This window comes from Lathyrus oleraceus, chromosome 4 (genome assembly GCF_024323335.1).
Source record: "Lathyrus oleraceus cultivar Zhongwan6 chromosome 4, CAAS_Psat_ZW6_1.0, whole genome shotgun sequence".
NCBI classification, from domain to species: domain Eukaryota; kingdom Viridiplantae; phylum Streptophyta; class Magnoliopsida; order Fabales; family Fabaceae; genus Lathyrus; species Lathyrus oleraceus.
Window position 1 is genome coordinate 218355059 of NC_066582.1, and position 7138 is coordinate 218362196.

The window sequence follows — 7138 nt, forward strand, 5'->3', positions numbered from 1 at the left end:
AAGGATACATTATAGGTCATTTTGGACCAATACCATTGAACAAGTGATTTTCCTCAACTTCAAAAATGCATAACTCATTCATCCCAAATCCAAATGAGGTCAAATTTGTGATCATTTTGAAGGTTTTTGAAATATCTACAACTTTTATGAAGACACTTTTCTCATTTGAAGCTCACATAAAAAGTTAGCCAAGGTGGAATAATTGAACATATGGCTTGACACTTAGAAAAATTCTTAACATGTTGAAATTTCCAAACTTCCACCTCAAAATTCACCATGATACAAGCTCTAAATGGAAAAGTGTACAACATAAGAGTTGTTCCTCGTGATCTAACCTTTCTAAAGAGTTCAAATTCATTCATTTTGGATAAGGTTTGAGGGGTCTGCGCATGGTCTGAACAGGGTTGCATCAATTGGCAAGGATCAATCTTCAAACATCAAGACACTTTTGCCTTGCACCACAATCTACATTCAGACTCAATTACACTTGCATATGGATTGAATTGTGTTGCTTCATGGGCCTGTACACGCCCATGCAAGCATGCACTTCACTTTGCCAAATTTGGAAGTATTTTGAAAGGTGCAAATATCATTTGCATTTGCTATAAATAGAGGCCCATTGCATCAGAAGAAAGGACCCTTGCGCGCCATATTTGCCTCCCACATTTGAAACCCTCACAATTGAAAGGAAAACCTGAGAAATTTCACTTGAAATTTGAGTTTGAATCTCACTATTTGGAGATTCAAAAACTTCAGGATCCAAAGCCTTGTACCAATCCTAATCTACTTCTGCAAGCTTCTTGAGCAAGATCAAAAACGAATTGAAGCAAGAGAGATCAAGTTCTGCACAACATTGAAGGTATTTTTCCAGATTTTTCTTCTCTTCAATTCTCTCTCAATTCTCATCAATTCTCTTGGATCCTTGGTTGTTTGAAGTCCTACCAATGTAGGCAAGAAGATTGAGTTTCTTTGATGTCAAATCGAAGTAACTCATTTCATGCACCTCAAAATTCAACTCCATGTATCTCTCAATATACTTGGAGTTAGTTTGAATTGAGGTCAGATTCGTGATCAGTGTCATTTTCTCTTTAAGATTATGTCCTTCTTTTTCATTTTTGTTATGGTGATGAGAGAACCAGTCCGGCCAAGGTCATCGAAGAAGATGACTGGTGGTTTGGTCCAGCGATGTGATGGACACGTTCTAAGACATTTGATCATTTCAATTTGTTTTAATCCTGAGCGCTCTTTGTGATTACCATTGGTGTAACACGTTGACTCGTGTGTTTGGTGGAACGTGCGTTTCAGACCACTTGATCTGCCACCTCAATTAATGAGGGAGATCAAGTGATCCACGTTATTCTGACTAATTGAATTTTCATTTTATTTATTTTATTTTCATTAATTCATATTAAATTTAATATTGATCCAAAAAATATGAGAGTTTCACCAAAAAGTCTTAAATAAAATCCTCTTTCATTTTCTGAATTAAATTTACTTTTTGGATCATTATTATAATTTTTCATGATTTAATTGATTTTGTGAATATTTTTAATTGTTTAAAACTACTTTTAAGTTTCCAAAAATTATGAAATTTTTTCTCCAAGGTCCTTTGACCTTGTTTGACCTATGATAAATGTCATGACAATTTCTTTGTTGTTTTGATGAGGTTTTAGGAAATTAACCAACCTTAGTTTAATTTAATGCATATTTTTATTATTTTTAATTGTTTATATGCCAAATTAATTGTGTAGAGCCATTTTAATTGACTTTGTGAGTTTGACTTGTGTTGTTGGGCCTTGGTCAAAGTTGATTTGACTTTGCTAGGTTAAGATCATTGGATTTAGGGGATTGATGGAATTGTACATTCCATCTCTTAAAATGAATGAATGATCTTAATTTGGTAACAGTCATCCTTTGACCAATTTGTGTTTAATCCATCCCCCCTCCCTCTTCATCTCATTCCCCTTCTTTATCCGTTCATGTCATGGACCTACGATGTCTCTATATCCTAAGGCTAGTTGGTTTCAAAATCAACATAAGTATGGATGAGATTAGGTCTCCCACTTTGCATATTCTTTTTGTGTGTGGTATGTTTCATGAGCATAGTCCATTATACTATGTTTATAACATGAATTAACACCAAAATTCGATTGCCCGATCTCAAATAGTTGTGACTTCTACATAAGTCCAATTACGATTGCTTAACATAGTGCTAAATTTTGACACAAAAGGCATAACATTCTAGTTAGTGAGATTGTAAGTCTCCCCTCTTTCATGGTATTATGTGGAAACTTGGCCTTTTTTCCTTCCTTTGGAAGATGTCTTGGTTCAAGGATCCATGCTTGTGATAAGTGGGTTAAGTGTTCTCCAAAGAATGACTTAAACAAATGCAAAGCAAAAGCAACACTAACCTCTAATTCACTAACAACTAACATTTAATATCAAGTCATTTACTTTTAATGCACTTTAATTTTTAAGCATTATTCATTTGCCTTTATTCATACCATTCAAGTTGTTTACTTTTATGTCATTTTCACTTTGTCCACTTGGACCATATTTTGTGATATATTGTGTTTGCATATACTTGTTTGATTGTGTGGTCTTTTGACCCTAATGAACATAATAAGAACAAAAACCTTAAAAAAACATTTTGTGTGGATTGTTGGTTTGATCCGAGACTATTGGACTTAGAATCTAGGCAACACTCCATATGCAAAGGACTTGGCCAATGCCAACTTTCATGAAACCAAGTACTTTGAAATAAGCATTCATCTGATACAACTTTAAAGATCCATTTGAGTTCATCTGCAACATGATCATTGTGAAGCTGTTAATTTGAATCTATGACTTATGCCATCTTTGAAGTCATCTGACACATGGGAAATTATGAAGAAGATCATGGGGTTGCTAAGCTTGGATGTGGATATTTTTATTTGATTCCTTGCTCTTCAACTTGCTATTTGTGTATTGTTTGTTGCTTGATTCTAAAGCCTAAGGGAAATTTGGGTTTCTATATGACATTCTTGTCTATTGGATTGCAGCCTATTGGTCAGATCTTTTCAACTCTCAACTTTTAAAGTTATACTTAGGATTAGTCTCTTCATATCCTTCCCACTTCTTTAATTTCAAAATTTGTCCCTCCTTTTAAAAACCTTCTTTGATTGTATCTATTTTCTGAACTTTGACCATATTGCAAATTAGAAACTTTGGTCTTATGCCATTGCATTTTCAAATTCCTTTTCTTCATTAAACTTGTGAATAAACTTAATTATACTTGACTTAAAATTTCAAAATCCAAAAATAACTAACACTCATTCAAACTATTTTTAGGCCCTTGTGTCTTTTGAACTTAAAATTTTATTAAAAACAACTCATTCACTTTGAAATTGATACCACGAACTACGAGGTTTTGATCCCTCATTTTTATGTTGGTACGTAGGCATAAGTCTGAAGGTCTTGTCAAACACAAAAATATAATTAATAAATTCTTTTCTCATCCCTACACTCTATTTATTGCAAACATCTTTTATACGAAAACACATGTGCACACAAAATATGGCTCCCTAGGAGTACCTATGACACTTTGGGTGCTAACACATTCCCTCTGTGTAACTAACTCCCTTACCTGTAATCTCTGGCATTTTATTAGTTTTGATTTGAAAACTTCTTATTTTTTTGGGTTTTGTTCGTACTTTTCCCTCTCCCCTTGGAAACAGTAAAAGTGCAGTGGCGACTCTGGTTTTATCGACGTCTAGCTTATCTATAGCTTGATGGTCATGAATTTATCGCTACAAGTAGGAAGTCTAATTCTGCGATAAAAGAGTTATGTTTCCAAATAGATTTGTCCATCCACAATGGAGATAACACTAGTGGGAATAAAGGTTGATATGTCTCTAGCTCAGGTTTCAATGACGAGTGACGCGGTCAAGCTACATGCGTTTGTCTGGTTCGGACACTTTGCGGCTCTTTCTAAGAGACAAGAATGTAAATATAAAATATCACCTAAAGCCTCACGACCAGGTGGTGGGCATAACAATAATGACATTTGTGGATACGTCACTTCCTGTTTACTAAGATCATCATAGATTATTAATGTGTGCATTCTATTATCGTGGAAATATTCCCCCATGGAACACCCAAAATATGTTGCCAGAAATTGCAGAGGTGTTGGATCTGAAGTGTTGGCTTCTACAAGAATGGAATATTCTAATGCATTCACTTATGAAAGAATTTGAACTAATTGTTCCACATTTGAGCATTTATGTCCAATCATTACATAGACACAATACAATGTCTCACTCTAAAAGGTGGCCCTTCAGTTCATTTTCTTTTGGTTTAATATGGTATAGATATATATAGCTATTTTTAATAGTTTATCGGTCCCCGATTATAAGTTCTCGTTGACCCCGACCTATAAGAACTAGGCTATCTACTGCTTTTAACCCAGTTTGCATAGGCTCGTGCACTGATTTACGTTCTATAATCCTAGGGGCTTTCACTTCGACATGTCTTCACTTGTGATCACTTAGAGGCTCTATTACTCAATAGGTACTCCTAATTCACCGGCCACATGCCCTAACATAGCCTTTCTCGTAGGAACATCCATAATAGATCTAGTACATTTGACAAGATCTCTTTCTTTGATAGCGGTATCACTACCGAAGACAACAATTTTGTCATTCTCATTCTCAAGATTCAACTTTATTCCTTTCACACCACTGGGAAATTCAACCAATTCCCCAACTTGAATCTCGTTCAATCCGTAAACACGTTCAATCCCATCTTCAATTGAGACGACTCACCGATCTAAACCACTTGAAAATTTGTGTAAAATTTGGTAATTCAACTTTCTAATAGAGTTATTAGTTGCACTGCTCTTACAGAGAATTCCATATTTTGTTTAAAATTAATTTTACCGGGGTAATGCCGCAAAAAGGGAATCTATAAAAAAATCGCAGTAAAGTTAGGGTTTTAATCGTGCAACTAGAAGTCCTATATATCCACCTCTCTAGACACAATATCTGGAGTACTTGTGATGGTGACCACATCTGCTGGCATGTGATGTTTGGACATAGAATTTAGTCCTTGTGAATGGGAAGAGTCTGGTGCTCTTATTTTACGACGTTTGAGAGGATTTCTTCCTATAATGACCAGAAAGACACCAAATTCTCCTTTAGGTGCTTCAACTGAGGTATGGGTAGAAGGAGTTGGTACGAAAAAACCTTCTATATAAAGTTAGAAATGGTGAATTGAGTTAGAGTAAACTGATGATCTTGTAGTCATTTGGTCGGCTATTGAAAGAAAAAGCTTGCATATGCTCTCCCTATTCGTTCATATAAAAAGAGATGAGAGTTTTGGGCAGACAGGATTACTCATTGATAGGAAACACTTTTCCTTGTACCAAAATTGGCAATTTGGTTCAAATAACCCATTTAAGTGTCTTCCATAAGCGCATGCTCCGCCGGATAAAAAAAATCCCTGAATCATATGTCTTCTTTCACATACGACTTGAGGGGAATACTCATCCTCCACAAGTGCGACCTCTACATGTCTTTCGATGACAGTTGAATTCAGACGAAGGAGTTGAGGATTCTCTCGTTATAAGATACCCCTACCAATTCACCCTCAAATGAGAAACGGGTTCTTCCTGTCGGTTGTTGTCATCGAGAAGCAGAGGCCCCAGTTCAGGAGTCATAGGATGCTGATTACCGCTCACTTCGATGGATTCGTTTGAAGATGGCATAAATTGTAACAAAACACCTTCTTCAAAACTTATCCAACCTGAGGTCGATGCATCGTCAGAGGGTTGCTCCGCTCAAGGACTGGCAGTAGGTTGACCTCTTGCTTGATCCATCATGTGAAAGGTAAACACATCAAGGCTCGAAAGAAGACAAATAATTATAATTAGGGGAACCTCCTGACTAAAAAGTCAAATGAAGAGTAATCTGACTAATCAAACCAAAGGGACTTTATCCCTCAGAATAATGAAATCAAAGCCAATTACTAGAGCTAATAAATAGTATAAAATCAGGACTAATAAAATGATCAAAATTCTGATCAAAGAATTAGACATTCAAAGACCCTTCTTACTCATATCAGCACCCTCATACATGTCCCTCTTCTTTTTTTTAAAAGTCGTTCCATGATGGTAAAGTTTCATCCTATCCTCTCCTCTTTCTGAGTCATAGCTTTTCACAGAAATCCTCCAATTCCTTTTCTATTGATAAAACTATCCAGCATCAGCAAGATAGCTACAATTTAGAATTCGCAAGAGATTTCAGTACGCTAAGTGAAACGGTCGATTTCAGTGTACTTTTTTAACATGCCACATGCTATATCGGGGTGGTCTGTGCAAGTGTACTACATAACTTTGAGATAGCAGTACAAGGCAGTTATTTGCTTGCACATGAGCCAACCAAAATATTGTCCTTTCCGTTTTCGTTTTCCAATTCCAATGTTTTAGCAAGAACATGCATTTGTGTTTTTATAAAATTATTAAACTTTTTTTGGGCATTACTTTGGGGTAGAGATTCCTAATATTATTAGAAACCAAAATCATGGCCTAATGTTAAGACCATCAGATGGTTGACTTACAGAACAAAACCTTTATGGATTTTCACTAATCACCTTTTCATGTCTAGATTTCAAATTTTTGAAGTTGAGACTCCATAGCCATAACCTTTTGAATCATACCATCCCAAGACTTATCATTATCATAATTACCGTCACCACCTGTTATCATTAACTTGTGACTCTTGCACTTGTAAAGCAACCTCTAATGTATGCCTATCATCAACAACCCCTCTTGGCTTTGTCTTTATAGCTACCAACCAATCAACCTCTCTCTTGGGCACCTAGGATAAGGTGAATAATAAACTTGAGTTGCAGCTTTTGGGAAAATAAATGGTTCAAATTTACTATATTTTCTCCCCTTATGAACTTCTATAATCTTATATTAAGGATGGATTCGCATCCTATGTCTTGAAGGGTCGAACAAATCACAGTAAAATAAAACCAACTTTTTTGTTGTCTGACTTTACCCAAAAATATATACTGCTGAATTGCAAATAAGAAGAGAAACCAAATGAGTTAGTTAAAGTTCATCATCAATAGAAGTTCTCACATTCTACTACCAGCA

General features: G+C 35.6%; 1 pseudogene; it reads right to left on the bottom strand.

Moving 5' to 3' along the window:
* The window catches only part of LOC127136745 (ATP synthase subunit alpha, mitochondrial-like), a 46130-nt pseudogene extending 41057 nt beyond the window's left edge, over positions 1-5073 (bottom strand).
* Positions 5074-7138: the final 2065 nt, after the last annotated feature.